Source organism: Chinchilla lanigera, unplaced genomic scaffold (genome assembly GCF_000276665.1).
Source record: "Chinchilla lanigera isolate Chin_1 unplaced genomic scaffold, ChiLan1.0 scaffold00054, whole genome shotgun sequence".
In the NCBI taxonomy this organism is placed as follows: domain Eukaryota; kingdom Metazoa; phylum Chordata; class Mammalia; order Rodentia; family Chinchillidae; genus Chinchilla; species Chinchilla lanigera.
Window position 1 is genome coordinate 9952505 of NW_004955455.1, and position 26995 is coordinate 9979499.

The 26995-nt window shown below is 39.2% G+C and overlaps 1 pseudogene; it reads left to right on the forward strand.

The window, feature by feature from the left end:
• The first annotated feature begins 9548 nt into the window (after positions 1-9548).
• LOC102016561 lies at positions 9549-10628 on the forward strand (annotated as a pseudogene).
• The last annotated feature ends 16367 nt before the right edge of the window (positions 10629-26995 follow it).

A 26995-nucleotide genomic window follows, 5' to 3' on the forward strand; every position in this document is an offset into this window, starting at 1 on the left:
CTATAGAAGAGGAGCAAGAATTACATTAAAATTATGCACCCAATAGAAAGCTTTACTTTTACAAATAAAAGCTCTGAGTCAAAAAAACAGAACAGTATGGCATTTGTCTGCTCTTCTAAAAAGTAGCCAAGATGAAAATCCAAATTTCCTTTAGCAGCACATACCCAGAGAAAATTGTAAATGCGTCAGGGAAAAAATTAGAACAAAATAAAAAATCTCTAATTCAACATCCAAGAACAGCTCATCTATTTTAATTTCAGGAGAAAGACTAAAGCAAAGAACGAAGGAAAATTAGCTTCTCGGGGTTGGGTGGGAACTGCCAGATAATTTATTCCAACTCCTTCCCCTTTCAAAGATAAGAAAACTCTGAGGTGAAATTATCTGATACATGTGAAGCTGAGAAAGTCTAAAAACAAGCCATAATTTTGTGGCTCTCTCTTCAGCCTGCCAAGGTAATTCTTCACTTTTTAAGCATTTTCCCCCAACATCAGCACTCTGCTCTCTGAGAGCTCTGCCTGCTCCCCTGTGTTTCCACCAGACTAAGTGCACACAGTAGGGAAATCAAGAGAAAGAAGCCACTACTCTGTCTTCAAGAATCTTCTAACCTCTTAAGACAGGCATAATTATCAGAGAAACTCAGTACCAAACTCCCTAGTGCTAAATGGCACATAGGTAAAAACAGGAAAAACCAGCCCAAGGCCACAGAATGGATCAAGAGCCAAGACTTAGAAAAAGGAGAGGTATTTAAATGACTCAGAGGAATAAAGTGGTCAAAGCCCTCGTTAGGATGAGGGTAAGTCAGGCAGTAGCATATTGGAGAGATTAGCCAGGAAGAAGCCAAAAGCCAGGTATGGGGCCAGGAAGCGTGACAGGAAAACAGGCCTGGAATGACATGGCAACTGGACAGAGGAAAGGAAAAACCCAAGGACTATTCCAGAGGTGAAATGAAACCAGGATGGGCTTTCACATCAGAGTGATCAATCACAGCCACTTCAAAGTAATCAGGAAGTCTGAGGGGCAGTGTGGATGGCAAATGGCTAGCTAGGTCACTGGGCTTCCTCACAGGCCACTTTCAACTCCAAATTCCACTAGGCTTTCCAACAGGCACATGCACTGAAAGCTTTGAGCTTTAGGAGCACCAAGCCCCACCTGATTAAGGTTTGCTAGACTGCACTTGATGCAATTTTCCTATCTGCTACTGTAGGACATTCTTCAAATTGGTTAGGAGAGAAAGAACTTAGACAAAACCTAAGTGGAACTGGAACATGATCAAACCTCAACAACTCAGCTGAAAACCAGATCTCCATGTAGAGAGGAGAGCTAACACCTGTCCACTTGTGCTGTTTGGGACACATGGTGGGCTGTTGCTAATTCTTTCCCTCTAATTTCCTTCCTCATGGCCCTGAGCCCACTGCTAAATGCAGAGAAAATTTATTTTTGCCAGCGCCTTCCTTCTACCCTTCCAAGTCATGTGCAAAAGTGGCCTCTCTCCAATGCTGGGGCATGCGGCTGGGCTAAAGCAACAGACCCTTGGCAGGCAACTGAGCACCCGTGTTTCTCAGCACAGCTGTTGCCAGAACTTTCCAGCTGACTACAGGACCATACATATTGAATACTTAGTAAAGGAGATGGCAAATTATATGCTTACACTTAGCCAGGTCCCTCACTTGTGACACATTGAATTCTTCTCAAGTACGACTTAGGTAAGACAGCTTCCATGAAGTGGCAAAAACCAAAAGGAAAGCCAAGGTACAGCCAACTGGTCTCGGATACACCTCTCCACAGCCATCTACACAAGTTACAGAAGCTGGAATCTCCAACAGCATCTTCCACAATGTTTCAAAACTAAGTTAACAGCCAGGCACACTGGTGCAGGCCTGTCTTCCTAGCTACTTGAAAGGCTGAGGCAGGGGAATCACTTAAGCTTAAGAGCTCGAGACAAACCTGGGCAACATAGTTAAGACCTGATTTCAAAAAAATAGGTAAGTTAACATAAAAGAAAAAAATACTCTATCATATCAAAGAGTCAACATCCTTCAACTGGGTAAGGTGGCACCTGCCTATAATCCTAGCACTCTGGGAAGTTAAGGCAGAAAGATTACATGTTGGAGCCCAGCCTGGAAACCTAGTGATATAGCAAGACCCTGTCACAAAAAAAATAGAAAGTGCAAACGCCCTGGGTTCAATCCCTAGTACTATTTTTTTAAAAAAACACACACATATACATAAAAGAGAAAAAGTTTCATATATATAAAAAGTTCTTACAAACTCATTCAACTAAATAAAACCCAAGAAAAAATTAGGTAAAAGACATGAAGAGGTAATTTACAAAAGAAATACAAATGCCATTTATCAACATTCCTCCCTTGAAATTCTAACAAAAAGACAGTAAAGGAATAAAAGCAGACAGAAATATCAATGGACAACAGAATGGGAAAGGAGCCTGCAATGAGGCAAACGTGACCTCGAAATCTCAGGAGATGGAAAGCTGTGATGCACATGTAACTGACTGTGTGAGTTCCTTCCACTTAGGCAAGCATCTCAGAAGCATGCAAGAGCAATGCCAAGTCCACTGTGAATCCCCAGAACACTCAGAAGAGAAATTCTGTATAGCTAAAGAGGGACACAGGAGAGAGAGGTACAGACAAAATGGCCTGAATGCCTGAATTAAGTACAACCAGAGTCAGATTTTTCTTCCCCAGGGCTGCATAACCAGGGGACCAGCCTGTTTTTCTTCCAAGCAGAAGCCAGGATCGGCCAGACTGCCACACTGACAATCAGCTCCTATACCGCAGCCTCCAGCTCCCTGCTGCTCCCATGCTTTCTCTGGGGGCCACAATACCAAGATCCCACTGTATCCTGCAGAGATCAGAGTTCGCTGCACTTGATGAGGACCACCATTCAATAAGCCCCACCACCAACACAGGTATCATCCTGGCTTTTAAAGCTAATAATTCTTATTCTTCTCCCTTCCTACCCCCCCACCTGCCCTTCCCCTTTTGGTATTGGAGTTTAAACCCAGAGCTTCAGATTAAGCTATATCCCCCCCACCTTTTTTTTGTTTTGTTTTTGTCTTTTTTGAGACAGTCTCACTATGCCATTCAGGCTGGCCTTGAACTCACTTTGTAGTCCAAGCTGGCCTCAAACTCACAACCATCTTCCTGCCTTAGCCTCCTGATTGCTGGGATTACAGGCGTGGGCCACCACGCCCGGCTCCATCCATTATTTTTTATTTTGAGATAGGGTCTTGCTAATTTGCTAAATTGCCCAGACTGTGGTCAAACTTGTGATCCTCCTTCTCAGCCTCCCACAGTGCTGGGATTACAAGCATGCACCACTATCCCTGTCTTATTTTTCAACATGAATGGATTAAAGGAAAGCCTCTAATGTGAAAAGCAGGGACATTTTCCTCTTTATCTCCATAAGCTATATACCATCTAACCAGACAAAAATCCAAAGGTTAAAACAAATATGTAAAGTACTTTTTCTCCTTTGAAAGATACTATACAATTCTGCTGGCTGACCTAACTAAAATACCTTAAAAGGTCATACCCATATTATGCATAATTACTTCTTTTCATCCTAACTACATCTGGGCAGAAAAACATAGAGGTGTTTTGAGGGTTTTTTGGTTTTTGTTTTTCTAAAATCATGGAGTGAAATGTTAGCTGCAGAGCACAGTGAGGGGAAAAGCCGGGGCTTCCACAGTGCCATGCCGGATTGGGCATCTTGAAATGGAATTTGAAAGGTTGTGTGAGCCCATTCACATCCAAGGTCAAGCCTGACCTGGGCTCAAATGTCCACATACAGCACAGCTGCTTTTGCTGGGCAGACTATCTCAGGCCCTTCAGGCACACAATAGAGAATAGCAATTAGGAGCCCAAGCTCCAGAGTCAGCCCATGAGTGAAAAGCACAGCTGCATATTTACTTCTTGGCCATAGTTCACTAAGACAAGTTACTGAATTTTTATCAGATTCTCTATCTGAAAGTAGGTACAATGCATATAAAGTTGAAGTGATCATGAAGTAAGCACTTGGTTTGGGATAGTAGCATCAATGTACATGTTACAGCATTCCATATAGTTAGACACACAAAACTAAGCATTCAATAAATGCCAATTACTATTTTCCTAGTAATCAACATAAAATAATCTGCTTTCAAATCCTAGCTCTGTCATTTGTTACATATTACTTAATCTTACTGAGTTTCCTCATCTATAAAATGAACAGAATATTTAAAATAAGAATGAAAAACAGCAGGACGTGATGGTGCTTACCTGTAGTCCCAGCACTCGGGAGGCTGAGGCAGGAGGATTACTACAAGTTTGGCCAGCCTGAGCTACAAAGTGAGTTCAAGGGCAACCAGAACTGCATAGCAAAACCTTGTCTCAAAAAGACAAAAAAGAAAAAGAAAAGAAAAGAGAAGAATAAAAAAGAATGTAAGCCAGTATCTGGCAAACGAAGTCCAGGTCCAAATAGCTTTACCACTGAAGTCTATCAGCCATTTACAGAACTAATGCTAATCTTTCACAAAGTCTTCCAAAAATATGGCCAGGTATGGTGGCACACACTTGTAATTCTGAGACAATGGAGGCTGAGGCAGGAGATCATTAATTTGAGGACAACCTGGGCTACACAATTCAAGGACAGACTAAACTACATTGTGAGACCCTATCTCAAACAAATAAACAAACACCAAAAAAGGCAGGAACACTACCAAACTAATTATATGAGAACAGTACTATCCTGATGCCAAAACCCAACAAACATACCACAAGAAAACTAGAACAGTTCCTTTGAATATGGGTGCAAAAATTCTCAAAATGTTAGCAAACCAAATAGAGCAACATATAAAGGAACCAAACATGACTGAGGTCTATCCCAAGAATACAAGGTCAGATTAACATCTGAAAACCAATTAATGTAACATGTATCAACAGAGTAAGAAGAAAACTCAACTGACCATCTCAGACACAAAGTATCTGACAATAACATCCTGTTATAAAACACTCAATAAAAAGAGGATCAGAAGGAGTTTCTTCAATCAAATAAAGGGCATCCACGAAAATTTCACATCTAACACAATATTCAATGATAAACAATGCAGGGCTGGGGATACAGCTCAGCTGCACAAGCGCCTGCCCTGCAAGCACAAGATCCTGAGTTTAATCCCCAGTACCCCCCCCCAAAAGATGAACAATGCTTCCTCCCTAAGATTAAAAACAAGACAAAGATGTCCACTCATGCAACTTCTACTCAGAACTGTACTGAGTTCTAGCCAGGGCAATTAGGAAGAAAAAAAAGGTTTTCCAACTGGAAAGAAGTAATACTATCTCTAAATACAGATGACATGATCTTAGATTTAGAAAATTATAAGGAATCCACTAAAATAACTAATAGAAATAATAAATTCAGCAAAATTACCATGCAAGATCAATATTCAAAACTCAATTATGTTTCTATATGTTTATAACAAATAATCCAAAAATGAAAGAAAATTCCACTCATAGTAGCATCATAAAGTAAAATACTTAAGATTAAACCTAACTGAAGGCCAGGCGTGGTGGTGCACACCTATAATCCCAGCACTCAAGAGGCTGAGGCAGGAGGATTGTTGTGAGTCTGAAACCAGCCTGGGCTACAAAGAGAGCTCAAGGTCAGCCTGAACTGCATAGCAAGACCCTGTCTCAAAAAGAGAAAATAAATAAATAAATAAAAATAAAAAAATAAATCTAACTGAGTAAAACTTGAAAACTTATAAACTGAAACTTCAAACATAACTGAAAGAAATTAAGGTACAAATAAAAAGATATGTTTTGTTTATGCCTTTGTTTTTGTTATTTTCTCTGTAAAAGTAAAAAAAAAAAGAAAAAATATATATGTATATACAAGGATAGCTGGGATAAGTGTATTGCTGATGTCTATTGGTTTATTGAAAGGAACAGTTAATGCTTAAATTATTTTTTCTTAACCAATTTTGCATGCTTGTATCTGGTAATCGGAACAACTAATTTGAAGACAACAATAAGCAATATAACAAGCACTGCTGAATTCCTACCATCTTGTTTAGTGAAGCTCTGTTTCGTTTCTAATTTTTTTATTACTTGTTATTGTCTTTGTTTGATTAATCTTCCATTCTTACATCTGGTAATCTGAGCAACTTCACTGAAGACAATGTGTGATATAGTAACCATTGTTAATTCCTATCATCTTGTTTTGAAATCCTGTATCATTTCTATTGTTTTTGTATTGTTTTGTTTTTGTCTTCATTGTTGTTATTTTGTTAATTTTTTTCTCTTAAAAAAAAAAAAAAAAAGCCAGGCATGGTGGCCCACACCTATCATCCCAGCACTCGGAGGCTGAGGCAGGAGGATCGTTGTGAGTTCAAGACCAGCTTGGGCTACAAAGTGAGCTCAAGGCCAGCCTAAACTGCATAGGGAAACCCTCTCTCAAAAAAGACAATAATAAAAAATAAAAAATAAAAAGTAAAATAAAATAAAAATAAAACAAATGAACAGCATCTCATATTCATGGATCAAAAAACAATGCATATGGCAATATTCCCCAAACTGAGACACAGATCCAATGCAATGCCTATCAGAGTTCCAGCTGAATGCTACAAAGAAAATGATGAGCTGATTCTAAAATACAAACAGAATTTGCAAAGGACCAAAAAACAATCAAATGATGTTGAAAAAGAGCAAATTAGGAAGACTCAGATTTCCTGATTTCAGAACTTACTGGAAGCCAGGCATCATGGTGCATACCTCTAATCCCAGCACTCAGGAGGCTGAGGCAGGAGGATCTTGAGTTTGAAGCCAGCCCAGGCAACTTAAGAAGTTTAAGGCCAGACTGTATAGTGAAACCCTGTCTCATAAAAACCAAAAACAAACAAAAACAAAATCCTTACTACATAGCAATCAACACAGTTTGCTAATGGAATAAAGAAAGACTTATAGATCAATGGAACAGATTTCAAAGTCCTGAAGTAAATCCATACATCACTGCCCAACTGATTTTCAACGAGGGTGCTAAGCCCATTCAATGGGGGCAGAACAGGCTTTCAACAAAAGGTGCTAAGATAACTGGGCAGCCACATGCAAAAAAAGACAATAAACATTATCTCACACTACCTACAATAATTAACTCAAAATGAATCAAAGACCTACACATAAGAGCTAGAACTATAAAACTCTCAGGAGAAAACAGAAATAAATCTTCATGGCCTTAACTGTGGCAAAAGTTTTCTTAGATATGATACCAGAAGCACAAGCACAAAAAGAAAGACCAGGTATGCTGGACTCCATCACAATTTAAAACTTCTGCCATTCAAAGAACACCATAAGGAAAATTAAGACAATCCACAGACTGGTGACCTTTTTTGCATGTCTTATATTTGATAAGGCACTTATACCAAAAATATATGAAGAATTCTTACAGCTCAATAAAAAAGACATAAACCCAACTTAAAGATGGACAAAATGTTCTTCCAAAGATATATAAACGTCCAATAAGCACATAAGAAGATGCTGGACATCATTCGTCATTTGGGAAATGAAATTGAACCGCAGGGGCTGGGGATATACCTCAGTATAGAACATTTGCTCAGCATGTGCAAAGTCTGATTCCCAATACGGAGTGAAAGGAAGGGAGTGGAAGGGATTGTTAGCAATTATCAAAGAACCTACCAATAGGTTTCTCTAACCAAAGGAAAAGTCCAAATGAATTCCCTACTAAACCAGCATCTATTTGAAAGGACCCTTTACAATAATATTCTGTTTTTCTATCTCAGTCAGTTATTTATTGCACTTACATGTTTCTTCAAAAAAAGGAAAAAATGGGAACTAATCCAAACAAAAACTGCCTTAAAGAGGCTGTCTTCATTGTCAAATGGTATTACTGTTTCATCAAAAAAAGTTCAGCGATAAATTTCCAAATTAAGATGTCTTATCATCAAACTTAGGTGTTATTTTGTTAGATCTCTAGTCCCAAAGTAATCAAACCACAAATCAGAAAACCCAAATATCCCCTTTAAAAAAGCATATTATACGGGAACTGATTCTCAATTATATAAAAAAAAAAAATGAAAAAGCCATGAACTAACATAATAGCCCAAGAAAATACGAGGTACGATTTGAAATGTCTTGTCATAGAATAGTTCAACCTTGGAGAAGTTACTTGTTCATAAGGCCTTTCAAGGAACAAATTCTTAATATTGCACAAGACCTTTTCTTTGTAGTCACAGGATCATCCTATAAAGACAGACATTATGTGGCAGTAAGTCATTCACCAAATAAAGAAATGCTGAAAAGTTTCAAAATAAATTGATTTTAAATAGGAGACAATGAAAAAAAAAAATAGGAGACAATGAGATGTGCTCTTTAACTCCCACAAAATGTGGGAATCATAAACCTTACTTAAGGGGCCAAGGATATAGCTCAGCGGCACAAGTACCTGGTAAGTGCAAGGTCCTGAGTATGATTCCTGGTACCAAAAAAAAAAGAAGAAGAAAAAGAGAAACTAATACAAACCTTACTTAAACCCTTATAAAGCATAAAGTTATTTATCAAGCCAGGCCAGGTGGTGCACAACTGTAATTCCAGTACTAGGGAGGCTGAGGCAGGAGAGTAGCCATAAGTTCGAACCTAGCCTGAACTACATAGCAAGATCCTGTTTCAAACAACACCCCCAAAAGATGTAATTAATCATTCTACCCATATTTCCAATAAGATTGGCACTATTCTAGGACAGCTGTCATTAAAACAAAACTGAGATGCCTTTGAAGTGCAATGGAGAATAGATAGAAAGCACAGGCTCAATTATGAGAAGCTCTTTCTAAGGGTTGGATAAAACCTCTATCTTAGAAACATGGACAGTTGTCATTCTGTCCAAGTTATTCAGATAGCACTGGAGGCCAAAATAAGAACTAAGGGTTTGGGGGTTGGCTGTCAAGCAAGCAACTAATGAATCTTTAATGAGTAGATAATATGCTGCTGCTTTAGCTTCAAATTAAGAAAATCTAAAGGTTGAAACTGATATTCGTAACACCTGACATCTAAGGAAACTAAAAATAATCAAAAATGTATTTACATGTGAGATAAACAGCCTAACCAAAAGCATCCAGTAAAAATAAGGTCTAAAAGAAAACTACTGGTGGCCGGGCATGGTGGCGCACGCCTGTAATCCCAGCACTCGGGAGGATGAGGCAGGAGGATTGTTGCGAGTTCCAGGCCAGCATGGGCTACAAAGTGAGCTCAAGGCCAGCCTGAACTGCATAGTGAGACCCTGTATCAAAAAGACAAAAAGAAAAAAGAAAAAGAAAACTACTGGCTAATCTCCTTAATGAACATAAACGCAAAAATCTTCAAAAAGATACTGCCAGTTGAATGTGGTGCATGCCTGTAATCCCAGCACTTGGGAAGCTGAGACCAGGGGACTGACATTAAGTTGGAGGCCAGCCTGGGCTACATAATTCAAGTATGGCCTAACTACATAGCAAGACATGTCTCAAAAAAAAAGCTACTGCCAAACATCACAGGTTCCACTGCATGCTGATTGTCAGTAACTGCTGTTCAACCTTTGCTGGAGACCAGCTAGTCCAACATACCTTTAGAACAGAAGATCATCTTGTACAAATGACTTCTAATAATGCTGTAAGATTTACTGCTGGACCACTGAAAATAAATACTATTCAGGCCGGGCATAGTGGCCCATGCCCATAATCCCAGCACTTTGGAGCCTGAGGCAGGAAGATCACTTTGATTTCGAGGCTAGCCTAAGTTACACAGTGAATTCAAGGCCAGCCGGAATTGCAACTGAGGACCCTGTCTCAAAAAAACATAAATATATACACATACATGCATACATATACACGCATACATACATACTACTCAGCAGATATCAATCTACGTGTGGTGCCAATCAAATCCCGTCACCACCGACTGTCTTGGCATTTGTGGTGTATGTTGACGGCTCACAAACATCAAGGCTCAACAGTGTCTCCTCATGGCTTCCACTAGCAGAAGCATGGGCACCAGAAGTGATGACGTTGGTCTGTGATAAGGGTGTGTGAGGACAAAGTAAACCAAAAGAAAACTCAAGAATGGTACATCAAACATGGCTTTGAACTGGTCGAGCTTAGTACAGAGCAGCTGCCTGAGGAGGATAATGACTTCCCTGAATCTATAGGAGTCAAGCAAGTTGCACAAGCCTTGAATGCCAATGTCTGGTCCAACACAGTGATGAAGAATGATAGAAACCAAGGCTGCCGCCTTCTCAGTTCATGGGCTAGAACAAACTGCGGCACTGGATCAACCATGACCACCACTCAGAGCATCCCCTCTGCCAGCAGGAGACAGGACTGAACCTCTCCCAGACCATGAGGGTGGTGCATCTAACACAGCAGATCTCCAGGCTGACAGCACTGTGCATCTATGTTATATGATCTAGATATTCAAGAATTAGCCAGTCTTCTTATTGGAGAAGATTTGGAAAATTCTGAAGGACTACTTTCAAAGTTAAAGGCAATGAAGGCTGCAACAGGGCTGAGGATGTGTTCAGGGGCAGAGTTCTTGCCTTGCATCCACAAGGCCCTCAAAACAAGAGTCAACTGGGGGAGACAGAAATGAAACTGAAGGCCTTTCTCTGATGAAGAACACTGAATCACTCCCACTAGCTTTGACTAACACAGGTGCCAACTGTCTCTACCTGAGACACTTCCCTACTGGGTCCAATTTATACTGCTAAGATCCCCATTACCATGCTGGCCACTTGATTTGTTTTTAGGGTCCCCCTTAATGTCAGTCTTAGGTAGGGCGTTATGGAGCAAACTCTTCTTCCTTGGTGTAAAAGAGTAAGGGGTACAGTGACAACAAGGAGTGACAATTTCTCAAATCTGTTTTTTGTTCTAGGAATGTAAGTAGAATGAGACTCAGAAGTTTGTGCGATTTGCCCAAGTTACAGCAGAAGGAAAGCACACAGCCACTCCTGAGCGGCATTCGTCAGGTTCCCTGCACCCGCACCACATGAGCTTGTGCCCAGTTGCTGTGAATCTTCCCTACTCAAGGAGGCTCTGAGCTATGATGCTTTTTGCCTTTTTGGGTTTTTCGTTTTGTTTTGTTTTTGTCTGTTCATTTTTTCTTTTGGAAGAAAGGAGACAGCTCTAGATTTCATTAGTACTGTAGTATGACAGGCTAGGCTAAGTCAGTGGCCCCTGACTTTGTCTCTAAGAAAGTGCTTCTGGGTGTTTCTTTTGAAGTATAGTGTCTGAGCTCACACTAGGAAGAACTGGAAACCCTGTGTATACTTGTAGACTACAAAAACTAAAGCAAAGTTTTCCTACTCTGGTGCAGATGAAACAAACCCTCTACTGCAATGTTGTGGGGCATGTGTGTGAGACACAGAATCTTAAGGAAGCTTTGTGTGGGTCATGGAAACACTGTGCTCATGACTAGGGTGGCTGTGTGGGCACTGTGAAGACGCTCTTCTGCCTTGGCATTCTCCCATGCTACTTGAGATGCCAGCGCTATGCTGCCACCCTTCAAACCCTCAAAACAAGGCAAGTGTCCCCTTTGTGTTTGAAAGCTGAACAGATCACTGCCAAATTAGCAACACTGAGCAGGAGTGACGTGGGAGGCAGTGCACATCTGAGCACCTTGTTTCACTCTAAGCACTGACAGCTCCTGTGTCCTTCCAGAGCTGCAGCACTGAGGGACTACCCTTTGACCCCTACCCAGAGTCATGTTTGAGGCAGTCAGTCCCAGGAGAACAGACCATCCAAAGCAAAGTATCACAGGAAGACTTGAATGTACAACAAATAAAAATCCTTATTCATTTTTTGATAAAAATTTTAAAAATTCAAAGATCACACACATTATGACCAAGTTGACACCATTCCAAGGATACAAGGATGTTTCAATACATAAAAATCAGTATTGTAATACATCACATAAACAGAAGCAAAGACAAAAATCACATGATCATCTCAACAAGTACATGAAAAGCCTCTAACAAAATCCAATTCATGACAAAAAAAAAAAAAATAATAACAGGGGCTGGAGATTTAGCTCAGGGGCAAAGCTCCTGCCTGGCAAGCGCAAGGTTGTGAGTTCGATTCCCGGTACCGGAGAAAAAAAAACCACACACAAAAAAATAACAATAGGTACAGAAGAACCTTATCTCAAATTGAGAAAAGCCACTTATGACTGTCAACATCATACTAAATAGGGAAAAATCTAAAAGCTTTTCCTCTAAAATCAGGAACAGGACAAGGATGTCCAGTCTCACCTCTCCTGTTCAAAACAGTACTCAAAACTTTAGCCAGAACAATCAGGCAAGAGAAAGAAATAAAAGGGATACATACATAGATACACATATGTTTACTGGCAGATGACAAAATTCTGTACATTGAAGACTGAAAAGTTCCACCAAAAGACTCCTGAAACTAATAAATTCAGTAAAGTAGCAGAATACAAAATCAACACACAAAAATCAACAGTGTTCTTGTACACCAACAATGAACATAGTGAGAAAGAAATCAAAACAACAGTACCATTCACAATAGCTTTTTAAAAAATATTTAAAAACACAGGTATTAACCAAAGAAGGGAAAAGAGGTTAAAGTGGACATCAGAAAATAGAAACAAGCCGGGCATAGTGGCGCACCCCTGTAATCCTAGCATTCGGGAGGCTGAGGCAGGGGGATCGTTGTGAGTTCGAGACCAGCCGGGGCTACCAAGTGAGCTCAAGGCCAACCAGAACTGCATAGCAAGACCCTATCTCAAAAAAGGAAAAAAAAAAAAGAAAAGAAAATAGAAACACATCCCCTGTTCTAGGATAGGCAGAAAACAATATGATCAAACTAACTGTATCACCAAAACTGATGTACAGATTTAATGCAATCCTAATCAAAATATCAACAGCACTCTTCATAGAACTAGAAAAATCAATCTTAAAACTTATATGGAATCAAAAGAGACCCAGAACTGCCAAAACAATACTGAGTAAAAACAGCAAACCAGGAGGCATCACTATCTTAGATTTCAAGTGATACAACAAAGTGACAGTGGGGGGAAAAGCACGATATTGGCACAAAAACATACATGTTGATCAATGGAACAGAACTGAGGATGCAGAAACAAACGCAGGCACCTTCACTCACCTGATCTTTCACAAGGGGGGCCCAAAACAAACACTGGAGAAAAGATACCTTTAACAAACAGTGGTGGGAAACCTGGTTATCCACATGCAGAAGAATCAATCTAGACCCATCTCTCACCCTGTACTACAATCAAATCAAAATGAATCAAAGACCTAGATATAAAAACAGAAACACTGAATCTGTCAGAGGATAAATCAGGAAAAACTCTTGAAGAGATAGGTATAGGCAAGGACCTTCTGAACAGAACCTCAAATGCACAAGAAATACACTAACAATCAATAAATGGTATAACATCAAATTAAAAAGCTCTGCATAGCAAGGACAACAGAGTAAACAACATAGAGAACAGGAAAAAATTTTTGCCAGCTACTCCTCAGACGAAGAACTAGTATCTACATAAAGACTGATAAAGAACTAAAAAAAAAAAGGTCCCCCCTCAAATAAAAGACTCAACCAAAAAATAAGCAATTGAACAGACACTTCTCAAAAGAAGTATCAATGGGCATTAGGTACACGAAAAATGTTCAGCATTTTTGGCCACTAGAGACACACAAAAACAAATCTGAGATTCCATCTTACTCCAGATAGAATAGGTATCATCAAGAACTCAAAAAAACAACAGCTGCTGGTGAGGCTTTGGGGTGGAAGGACAACACAACGGGAACTTCTATTTGTTAGTGGGAATGTAAACTAGTACAACCACTATGGATATCAGTATGGAGATGCCTCAAAAAACTAAAAATAGATATACATTTGACCCAGATATACTTGTGTCTTCCTGAAATAGACAACATATTACACTGGTACATGTATACCTCTGTTTACAGCAGCACAATTCATAGTACAACATCTTGGAAGCTGCCTATATGCCCATCAACAAATGAATGGAAAAAGCCGGGCATGGTGGTGTACACCTGTAATCCCAGCACTTGGGAGGCTGAGGCAGGAGGATCATTGTGAGTTTGAGACCAGCCTGGGCTACAAAGTGAGCTCAAGGCCATCCTGAACTGCATAGCGAGACCCTGTCTCAAAAAGAAAAAAAAAAAAAAAAAAAAAAAGGGAAAAGAAAATGTGACATATATATACAATGGAATACTTCTCAATCAAAGAAAGATAAACTTGAGACATTTGTAGGTAAATGGATGCACCTTAAGACCATAATGTTAAGTGAAATAAATTAAACACAAAAGGTTAAATATCACAAGGCTAGCATGGTGGTGCCCACCTGTAATTCCAGCACTCAGGAGGCTGAGACAGGAGGATCACTATGAGTTTGAAAGCAACCTGGGTTACATAGTGAGATGAGCCTGTACTACAAAGTGAGACTCTGTGTCAGAAAAAAAAAAGAGGTTAAGTATCAACATGGTTTCTCTTATATGAGAAACTCAAAGTATAAATAATTTAAAGAGCAAAATAAAAGATAGATGATAGGAAACAGGGAGATAAGACTTTGTGAAAGGGAATCTGGTGATGGGGAAAGACAGGAAGGAGGAAAAGGGAAAGGGAAATAAAAAGGATCAAGTTAATGTATATATATAAATTACCCATGCTGAATATATTTATTATATACCACAAATGCACTAATAAAAACTTTAAGAAAATGAATAAAACAAAACTAAAAATTAAGGTCTAACTATGAGTTAAGGACTTAGTTGGTATGTCACAGTAAAGTCTGCTAAGATCACTTTTAAAATTTCCATTTTAAGGGGCTGGGGATTTAGCTCAGCAGCAAAGTGCCTGCCTGGCAAGCTCAAGGTCGTGAGTTCGGTTCCTGGTACCGGAGAAAAACGAAACAAAATAAAATAAAATAAAATTTCCATTTTACAGTCAGCTGACAATCATCAATGTCTAGGACAGTGTAAAGGCATGCTTCTTATGGTACTGCAAAGTCATACAGAGAAATTGTATTTCATTGGCCACACAAGAAAATTAGAAGGAAAAATACAGGTAAGACAGTGTTTATAGTGTAATGGCAACAAATAAAACATCCTCAAAACACCTGAATAAATGTTACTGTGTACTTCCATCAATCTCAAAAAATGACCACAATTTTGACATTTTCCTGTTTATTGAGAAGTTATCTGTTTAAAGATGCCAGCAGATGTGTTTCTATGGTTCCTATGAAAGGAAACACATCCTGCTAGGAGCACATACAGGAAAACCCCTACTAGTAGCAAAATCCTGCTCTGCACATTTGCTGAGACCATTCCAGAGTGCTGATTTCTTCTCCATGTTCAGTAGACTTAGAATGTTCCCTTGGCCAGCAACAACTACGGAAAGACTCCAAAATGTCCCTTTAAGGATAAGACATGTTCCCTCTAAAATGCTGCTTTTAAGGCAGGCTCCTTTTAATGCAGAAGAGTTTTTGTTTTGTCTTTTTTTGTTTCTTTTGTTTTGGTACTGGGAATTGAACTCAGGACCTTGCGCTTGCTAAGCAGGCGCTTGTGCCACTGAGCTATATCCCCAGCCCAAAGGTAAATTGATGAGTTTTTGGAGTTTTTATTTGTTTGTTTGTTTGTTAATGCAGAAGAGATTGGATGTGCTATTTAACAGAAAGCAAGTAGGATAAGAAATAAGAAGACAAAAGTCCTAATCTCAGCTATTTAAATGGTAATGCCAACAGTCAAAAATTGATTTTACAAAGTTAGAAATGTGGTAATATGTAAACCTACACAGAAAAATTCCAAGAACGGAAACCCAAAGCAAGTATGGGGAGCAGTCTAATACAAAAATTCAACATTCATCGTTTCTGGACACAAGATAGCGGAATTTTTCAAATTTTAAACAAAATCCACCAGTGAAAGAATTTCCTTAACAAATCACAAATTTTTACTCTAGCCAACTCTTTAGCTAACAGATTCATACATAGACATTCCAGGGAAAAACATGCTTTCTTTACCTACTTTAACAAAAGCTGTTTTAAAAAGAAAAAGGACCACAAACAACATTTACTATAAAACACAGAAAAAGGGTACACAACAGACCTCCTCATACACTGCAGCTACGCCTAAAAGAGACTTGCATTCCACTGCTAACATGAACTCATGAGTGGAAAATGTTCTTCCTACAAAAACTGCTGACCTCGTATGATGACGGACTGCAAGTATGGAATCGCCTTTATGTTGGTTCAGTTTATCATGATACCAACAACAGGAAGAGGTTTTCCAAGACCTTAATAAGAAATGAGAAGACAAATGTCCTAATCTTAGCTATTTAAATGGTAATGTCAACAGTCAAAAATTGATTTTACAAAGTTAGAAATGTGGTAATAGGTAAAGCTACACAGAAAAATTCCAAGAACGGACACCCAAAGCAAGTATGGGGAGAAGTCTAATACAAAATTCAACATTCATCATTTCTGGACACAAGAAATGGTCTTCCAAGTAGTTTCACTAAGGTCTTCCAAGTAGTTTCAACCAATTATTCAACCAGGCAATAGATAAAATGCCAAGAAAGAGGTATATTCATTATAGTGCATTATTTCAATACAATAACGCAATGTAATTCAGTTCTACAATGTTTCTAGTAACAGACTCAAGAAAATGAAAATAGGGTCCACCAGGTCTTCAGGTCTCACAGAAGCCTGGCATGGAGAGTGGCCCCAAGTTCATCGACTCCAGGCCCCTTATTCTTCAGCATGGAGACATGATGTGACTGGCCCAAAGGAGAAAGAACTTGTGAGAAAGACACAAGAGCCTGGCAGCGCAAAGTAAAGGACAGTGCAACTTCTACCCCATGAACTTTAATACTTTTTCAATGCTAAATCACACATCATAATAGAACTCGGCTTTTGCAAGTCAATACACAACAGTCCTTAGAGCTCTCTCATGGTGATGCAGCCTACAATCAACAGTTCCACTTAGCTGGTCTGTGTAATTTTTAAACATGAAATTGTAATTTGCCTACACTTTACAAATACGAGTAAAAATGCAAAGATCAAAATATAGAAACTGAATATTAGCGTTCAAGTATACTGAGACAACAGAGATACATCCAGGGGCTGGGGATTTAGCTCAGCGCCACAGTGCCCGCCTGGCAAGCGCAAGGTTGTGAGTTCAATTCCCACTACTGGAAAAACAAACAAACAAACAAACAGAGATCCATCCAAAGAAGCAAACCTCTATTTCTGACTAGAAATCTGTAAGCCTTAAACCAGACAATACGTTCAATGTCTGAGAGAACAAGAAAGAAAGAGAAAGAGAGACAGAGGGAGGGAGGGCTGGGCACAGTGGGGCATTCCTATAATCCCAGCACTCAGGAGGCTGAGGCAGGAGGACTGCTGCAAGTTTAAGGCCAGCCTGGGCTACAAAGTGAGTTGAAGCCCAACCTAAACTGCATAGCAAGATCCTGTCTCAAAAAGAAAGAAAATGACTGAAAATAGTCATGTGTGACAAGAAATGGGGTGAGCATATGAACAGCAAAACTGCAACACGACAGTCCTAGAAAGCCAGGCATAGTGGTGACACACCTACAATCCCAGCATTCAAGAGGCCGAGGTAGGATGATCATGAGTTCCAGGCCAGCCTGGGCAGCACAATGAATTCAGGGTCAGCCTGGGGTAAGACCCTATTTCAAAATAAAATATAAAAATTTAAAAAGGGCTGGAGATGTAGCTCAATGCAAAGGCCCCGGGTTCAATCCCCAGTACCACAAAAAAATTAATTAAAAATAAATTAAGAAAATTCCTGAAGGCAAGTTGAAAATCCTAAAATTACTCTCTTGCCTCTCACAGTCACTCTTCATGACAAAATGATGTCATATTCAGGCTTGTACTCATCTAAAATAAAACAAAAGAATGTTGCAATTACTAAGACACAAGATTATAAGGCTTTAGGAGACAACTCTATCTCTTTAATGTCAGAAATATCTGTTTTTATTACAGACACAATGCGCAAGGATGAGCAAGTTTATAATCCCTCATACCTCTCAATCTTCTCTTTATCACTGGCATCTCTGTAAACAGGACTACTTCTCTGCCCATCCCTGGGGCTTTGAAGGACTGCGGAAGAACCTCAACCTTAAAGACAGCAGTAGGCACTCCCTGCCCCAGAGACAGAACACTGTGGCACCACAGAAAACCTCCCTAAGGGGCACCATGGAGACAACACTCAGACACTGGGTTCTATGTCTCTCTTCAAAGAGCAGAACACAACTCAAAGAGCTAAATTAATCCCAAGAGTTTTCAAATCAACTGCACAAGTCTTACAGACATAAATGGCCCAGCAATCTCATTTAAAAATTAATCCCTGTGTTTCGAAATACTCTTGCATACTGATGACCTACTTTTCTTATCAACAACAGGTTAAAAAAACCAACCATGTATGACTGTACAAACTTGCTAAGTCTGTTTTCCACCACTTAGTCAGATGGGGTTTCTTTTGGAATAAAATGTTAATATGTAATTCTTTGGCAATCTCCTCACATCAGGGAATGAAATTACTGGATTCCCAGATCTCTTATAAAATAAAAAGTCATTTTTATGAAGAACTTCATAAGGGTAGTCACAGGCAAAACTAAGAATGCCGGAAAACAAAGTATCACCTTCTGTTTAAGAATTTTGGTCTTTTTTTTAGCACTTTGCATTCTAGGCAAGCAGGGATTAAATGAATTTAATGAACATATATTCCTGATACAGCTTCCAAGGAGTTATTACGAGAAAGAAGAACAATTCTAGGTGTCAGACACAATGTCAGACACAAGTTTATCCTGACACAGCCATCTACCCACCTAAATCATTCTGGTTGTCTGGTTATGGTTTTCTTCAACTATGTAAAGGGAGAACAGAAACAAACATTTTCTAGGATCCTATCATAACCTGAAGCCAAAGAATCTACACAGAAGCCTTTCAGTGGAACTATTACACTTTGGATTGGATCTGAAATGCCCCCCTACCCCTGCAAAGCCATGCCTCAAGGGTGTGGCTGCTAGCCTGTGGTGCTTCCGGGAGATGGGGTGACTGTTAGGAGATGGGGCCTAGTGAAAGGAAGTGAGGTCACTGGGGGCATGTCCATGAAAGGCCCCTCTTTTCAAAAGAAAACCATAACCTTTAACTCTGTGTTACCTAGTGCATAACAGTAACCTGAAAACAAACGAAATGCCTCAAGTGAAAGCAGGAAAAATCCCCTCCTTCCCTTCCCTGTCAGTACTGGGATTGAACCCAGGAACTAGCACATGCTAGGCAAGCATTCTACCACTGAACTACATCCTCAGCTGAAGGAAGAATCATTTTTAAATAATTTTAAGAAGACCAGCAGAAAGATCAGAAGCTTTCCATCTCTAATATTCTTCTAGACAACTACATTTATGGTTTGTAGAAATCTCTAAAATCTGCCAGAAATACTAAAAACACAAAAATATTATTATAAAACAATTCATTTTTGTTTCCATTTATGACATCACAGATATAATATGAACAAAAACCTAGCTAGGTGTGATGGCACACACCAGTAATCCCAGCACTCAGGAGGCTGAGGCAGAAAGACCACTGCAAGTTTGAGGCCAACCTGGACTACATAAGCAAGTTCAAGGCAAGCCAGCCTATACTACATACTAAGACCCTGTCTCAAAAGAAAACCAAAACCAAACCAAACCAAAACAAAACAAGACAGAAAAGGGAAACCCAACTTTTTCAACGGCTACCTTAACTCTAAATCCTCATCGTCATACTAAGTATGATTCTTTCCCATATCTTGATAAAGATTTTCAGCTGAAAACAAGCTCTCACTAGTAAGTTACATCACTCATTCTTTTCAGTCAAACTTGTTAAACAGAGCTACAAAACAAAGCTGTAAGCCCATGCTACCAATATTTTCACCTTACTCAAGGTGAAATTTAGCTCTATTTGTACTAATTTTTGATGCTGAAATCTTTAGTATGAACAGCTAATTTGTAGTAAAGCTCCAAAATGTATCATCACCTATCAGAATTTATGCTTTAACACAGCTAGAGAGGGTTGGGGATTTAGCTCAGCGGCACAGTGCCTGCCCGGCAAGCACAAGGTCGTGAGTTCGATCCCCAGTATTGGAAAAAAATAAAATAAAATAAAAAATAAAATAAAATATTAACATAGCTAGAGCACAATGCTGCATATATTTTAGAAAACTATACCACCTACAATTATTACTAAACCATCACTTTAATAAGGTTTAAGAAAAGAATTTATGGTCTCATTAGCCAAAACTCTAAAATTTGCTTTACAAATAAAACATGTTTCAGTATTTGATACACATTCTGTATTTGATACACACGTACCTTGCTAACATATTTATTCAAGATGACAATTAGGAGGTTAGCTAATCATAAGGTAACTTAGTAAACAAATGCTTGCAACTGGTACTACATCTACCCCATGCTCCCCACTCCCATCCCCAGTTCTGGAGCTTGAACCCAAGGCATTGTGCTTGCTAGACAAATGCTGTCACTAACCTACATGACCACCCCTCGTTTTTTTGTTTTAAGACAGTGTCTCACCAAGTTGCCCATACCTTATAGGCTAGCTTATAACTTGCAATCACGCCTCAGCCTCCCAAGTAGTTGGAATTACAGGCATGCAGAAAACTTCTTTATTCCTTTCAACTAGAAAAACAGAAACATTGACACTAACCCCTAAGTATATCACGCAAAAGTGAAATTCAACTAACGCTTATTGAGCACCAACAATAATGCTAGGAAACAGAGCCACAAAAACAAACAAAAATAAAAGTAAGACAATCTTTCCTTTTAAGGAATGCAGAATATAGCAGTACTGAGTTGACATTCACAAATTGAAAATAATTCATACTTTATTTAATTTCTATTCATTTAACCCAAAAAGTAATCAGTACTGGCACAGAAATCACTAACACTAGTAACACCCACAAATCAACATTTTCTATCTACAGTTCTAACTCCATATCTGAACAATATCTACATCTTATTCAAATATATTGCACAAATATCTATCCTGCTATCAGAATTTTCCACAATCTGTCCAGCCCTCCCACACATCTTGCACTGCTCCTCCCCAATTACACATGTTTGGGGTCAAACCAGTGCCATCTCTCAGACCGTCAGGCAGGGGCTCTTTCCCAGCATCCCACAGACACTGACTCTCCAACACCTGTCCATACTAAAGATTTCAGCATCAAAAATTAGTACATATAGGGCTAAATTTCTTCTATTAATTTTTAAACTTCTATACATTCTTAAAGTAAACCAAAACATTAAACTTGCTATAACAGACTCTGTGATAAGAATTGTTAATCTGACCAAAAAATGAATCTCTAATGCTTATTATTACACTTAGCATCCTAAAATGTTCAAGGCAGAAGAGTTCATGGATATCTACTAGTTCAAATCCTTCATAGAGGCAAAAACAAAAAGAAGTGGGTTATTTTTCCATTGTTTGACAAAATAAGTGGCTTTTTGGTCCCTGTTTGTAAAGAAATGTAGTAATCAGGCCTCAGCTCTGACTACTACAAGCTATTCCAACTTGTAACTTATCCTGCCTTGATCCACTTCTCAAAGATCACAGAAACCAAGTCACTTTACCTGTCAAACCATGGATTCCCAGAGGAAAAACGAAAGAAAAAAATCAGCCACATGCAGTAATTCACATCTATAATCCCAGCTGCTGGCAGGTTGAGGCAGGAGGATATGAAGTTCAAGGTCAACCTGGACAACTTAGTGAGACCCTATCTCAAAATAAGTAAAAAAATGTTGGGGTATAATCCAACGGAGGGATAGCCTAACAAGTAGGAAGCCCTAGGTTTAATCCCCAATACTACACACACACAGGATCATCAGTATTTTGAAAAAAACTTTAGTATACCCACTCTTCTACAGGTAATCCAAAGAACCTGTCAAGGGCATGCAGGGCTCTTTCCTGATTCCAGGTATCACAGCTAACCTTGCATGGCACAGTCTAATCCCACATGCCTTCATTCAGCTTTCGCCTTGACACCTTGTTACAGTGACTAAATGCAAAAATTTCTGAGATAATGTAAATTACTAAGGAACCTCCTTTTAAAAAATTAATAATGTACCTCAAAAAATAATAATGTACCTCTAAAAGGGTTAAAAGACATGAGTGAGACAATATAAAGGTCAGTCATTCTAACACTAAATAGCTGATAGTCTAGTAATAACTATCAGAAATGCGTTTGAGGTATTTGGTTGGCTACTACTATTTAAAGGTCAGTGAACAAGAGAGTAGGAGCTTCAAAGTGAGAGAGATGAAGCAAGATAAAGAACTCTGAGGATTACTGCAGATCCGGAGGACTGCTATAACAGAACTCCGGGTGCCACGTAGCCCACCGAGAGGCACTTGGGGGTTAAAGCGTGGCTCTTTTTCTTTCACACAATTCTCACCTCCCAAGATCCAAAATTCCACTGTCACCATTAACAATTTTTAAAACTATGCTATAAATTTTCTTTCAATGGAGGCTGGGAACACCACTTATGATGCTGAATTTATAGAAAAAATACCTGAGTTCCAAATAACTAAGTCTCTAGAACATAACTCAGTCCCAAGTTGAAACCAAATATACATATTGTCTCCAAAACAAAAACTCACAAGAGCTCTCAATCACTAACTTTCAGAGGACCCCATCATTAGCCACATGTGACAATGTAGTTCAGCCCAGTGCATTCAAAACATCTCTATACTACATAGTAAGATTAAACTTGCAGGGGCTGGGGATTTAGCTCAGCGGCAAAAGCGCCTGCCTGGCAAGCGCAAGGTCGTGAGTTCGGTTCCCGGTACCGGAGAAAAACAAAAACAAACAAAAAAAAAAAGATTAAACTTGCAGTCTTGGGGGTTAAAAAAAAAAGACTTCTAACTTACCTTCTGCTGCAATAACACTATAAACATCAGTGGCAGTGATGAGTGAGCCTACAGGATGGTCACTCTATTTTAAAGGATAGCACATATCCTATTAAAAGAGCTCTGGCCATCCCTTGCTAGCTTTAACCTCTCTCTTGCTTGCCATGAAAAACTAGAATGACAATGTTAAGCTAAAGATACTACTAACCATGAAATTAATTCAGCATCTAGCTTGCAAAGTAACTAGTCTCCTAATAAATTTTTCTGTTTAATGGGAATGATAGTTCCAGTTCACATGTGTTCCTTAGTCACTATGAGGCCAACAAGTGAGCTTTTACAGTGACAAATCAGTCTCAATTCTTTAAGTTCCTAAGAATGAAAGGAATTAGAATCTTTAACTAGAAAAGAATGCTTGACCATAATAAAAAGGAATTCAAGTATCTTTCATGTGAAGTAGGCAAATGATTAAGCATTTGTCATAAGGAGGAGGTGCTTGTGAATTCTGTCAGGTGCCCCTTCAATGTCAAGAGCGAAAAACAGCCCAAAGGCTTCAGTCTCCTGCATCCGGGATGAAGACCTCAGCAGCTGTTGGCAGCTAAGGAGAACAAGGAGCAAGAAAGGCTCTCACCAAACACCCTGTGGCCAGCTCTCTATCTTGCTTACCCAAAGACAGAATGACCTCACTGTGAAGCAATAATCAACTTCTGCTAATCCTACATGATTTTATTATGCTCAGAGGAATGTGTGTAGTTCCAGTTCTGGACTTGTATTATTCTTGTCTAAATTTAATGTTTTCATGAACAGATGGCCCACTGGTAAGGACTTTTCTAATAAGACACATACTACAAGGGCACCTTTGCAACATTAATTGTTCTTTGAAACACTCAGAACAAAGCTTCATGGCCACCACTTACTAATGGCCAGATTACAAAAACGAGGAAACAGGTGGGTTTGGTAGTCCCAGCACTGAGTGAGGATGAGGTAGAAGACTGTAAATTTTAGCCCAGCCAAGGCAAATTATCCATTTAGCAAGACTTTGTTTCAAAATAAAAAAAAAAAGCTGGGCACGGTGGCGCACGCCTATAATCCCAGCACTTGGGAAGTTGAGGCAGGACAATCATCATGAGTTCGAGGCCAGCCTGAGCTACAAAGTGAGCTGAAGGACAGACTGAACTGCATAGCAAGACCCTGTCTCAAAAAGACCAAAAAATAAAAAAAATAAATAATAAAAAGGGATGAGGAGAACTCAGGGAGAAGGCCCTGGGTTCAATCCCCAACACCAAAAAAAAAAAAAAAAACAGTCCAAGGAAATAAAAAATAGTTAACAAATTACTTTCAAGGAACTTTACATTAAACTAGAAAATCAAAACTGACTGTGATGGCACACACCTGTAATCCCAGCACTTGGAAGGCTAAGGCAGGAGGATTGCCATAAATTTGAGAATAGCCTGGGCTACCTAATGAGGTCAAGACCAGCCTGAACTACGCAATGACACTATGTCTCAAAAAACAATACAAAACAAACAACAAAAAAAAAAACCACATAACTAGAAAATCAAGTCTATCAAAATCTTTTTTTCCTATCAAAATCTTACTCAAGATTTATTTTTCAAGTTTTCAAAAACTGCTTCTAAAACCTGGACTGATCTTCCCAGTTTAATATAAGCACAACCTGAATGTATGGGAATGAACAACATGGGTAGTAGCTATCTGTTGTGAACTGAAGAGATAAACCCTGAAACCAGTCTGTTTGCAGACTTGTTAAAAGACCATGGGGGAAAGTCAAGAGAATGGAACTGTTGCCCTGGGCTAAATGCTAAAAAGTGGAAAGCCCTGACTGGGTCACACTGTAAAAAATTTTTAAATCTGAGTCATACTATTAAATCCACCCTACCAACTAGAAAAACAATGTATACTACACATACCATGAAGTGGAGGGCACTGGGCAAAAGGAAGGATAGAACAGTTAGGTTCCTGATCTTGGGCAAGCGCCTTAAGCTCCTGTCACCACAGACCAATCATCTGTAAAACTAGAAGACTAGATCAGTGTTTGCTGCTCTGCCTGTGAGTCAGTCACTAAGGAGCTCAAGCCCAGGCAGCTGTATGCATAAAGGTCTAGAGCCGAACCACATCAACCTAAGAATGAGGGCCTCTGGACCTCAGAAACAGTCTCTCAAATTTCCCAAAAGGATACACAGTCCCATGATGGCAAACCTATAGCATGTGTGCTGCAGCTAGTTGTTTGTATCACTGAAAGCTCTAAACACTTTGCCATCTCTGATACTCTTTTAAAGGTGGTGAGATACCAGTGTTAAATATGATCCTTCATTTGTTTTGCTTTGTTTTGATTTTTGAGACTCTCTATATAGTCCAGGTGGGCTTTAAACTTGCTATGTAACCCAAGCTGGCCTCCAGCTCATGATCTTTCTGCCTCAGTCTCCCAAGTGCAAGCAGTACTGACATATAACACCATACCTAGCTTCATATTTTAAGTAAGTAATTACATGACTAAAGGTTAAAACAAAATGTACTGTGAGGCTGGGTGTGGTGGCACATGCCTGTAATCCCAGCACTCAGGAGGCTGAGGCAGGAGGATCACTGCCAGTTCGAGACCAGCCTGGGCTACAAAGTGAGCTCAAGGCCAGCCTGAACTGCATAGCGAGAACCTGTCTCAAAAAGGCCAAAAAAAAAAAAATGTATTGTGAATTGCTGCCTTCAGTCATACAATATACAGGCTCTTCTACTCCTCTACTTATTCCAGTTTCTCACTCCGACTATTCCATCATCTTTAATTTCTCATCCATGCAGGAAGTAGGAGGAACTACTTTGTTATTAATATAAGATTTAAATTAACAGGCCCAGGGGCTGGGGATTTAGCTCAGCGGCTCAGCGCCTGGCAAGTTCAAGGTCATGAGTTCGATTCCCAGTACCGAAAGAAAAACAAAAAAAGAAAAAAAAAATTAACAGGCCGAATTTAACATCCTATGAAACTACAGAGGCTCTTTTGCCACACAGAATGTTACATTTTATACATTATAACCAAGTGACTATTAAGAGTGTATTGCAACCTCCTTCCAAACTCTGGAAAGATCAATCTTTTGCCAGAAACTAAACCTTTTTCCTTAAAATGAAGAGACAGGCAGACAAAATGAATATGCGCATAAAGCCTGGAATAAGGGAAGTTAGTTTGAGTAAGCATTTCCAATTCTGCTAGATGCAAAAATATTGCTTCATTTTTACCACCACCTTGCCCTGCTGAAATTGGACCTTTTTTTCCTCTTTCAATAATTCAACTTTGATTCAAAGTCTACAATATTTAGGTGAAAGTGGGAATCTATACCTTAACAGCTTAACATCAGAAATAAAATTATTAAATTTACTCTATTTCCTATCCATTAATAAATTCTTAAGAGCCAGGGAACACTGCATTAGGCATTTGACATACTTTTCCTTATTTAATAATAGCAATTTACATACTTTTCCTCATTTAATAATAGCAATAACCCTGCAAGGTAGTCATTAGCATCTCCACACACTACAGAAGAAGAAAGTGAGGCTCAGAGGTGAGGAAACTGGCAAAGTTATAATCAGTTAAGAAGTAGAGCCAAGGGCCGGGCGTGGTGGCCCAAGCCTATAATCCCAGCACTTGTGAGGCTGAGGCAAGAGGATCATTGTGAGTTCGAGACCAGCCTAGGCTACAAAGTGAGCTCAAGGTCAGCCTGAACTGCATAGGGAGACCCTATCTCAAAAAGACAGAAAAAAAAAAAAAGAAGAAGTAAAGCCAAGAGTGAAACCCACATCACTCTTTCTCTGATGGCCTCCTATACCTTTAGGGCCCAGGTTCTGCTAAGCACAAAACTCTTGAGACACTACATAACATACATACATAGCTCACTAATTAGTTAAAAAGAAATTTGGACTATTTTTTCTTCCTTACTATCCTGCCACTTTAGAGAATATGAAAAAAGAAAATGCACTCTCAATTCACCAACTGGTTTCTCTAGATTTTTGTTTCTTTGTTTTGTTTGTTTTTT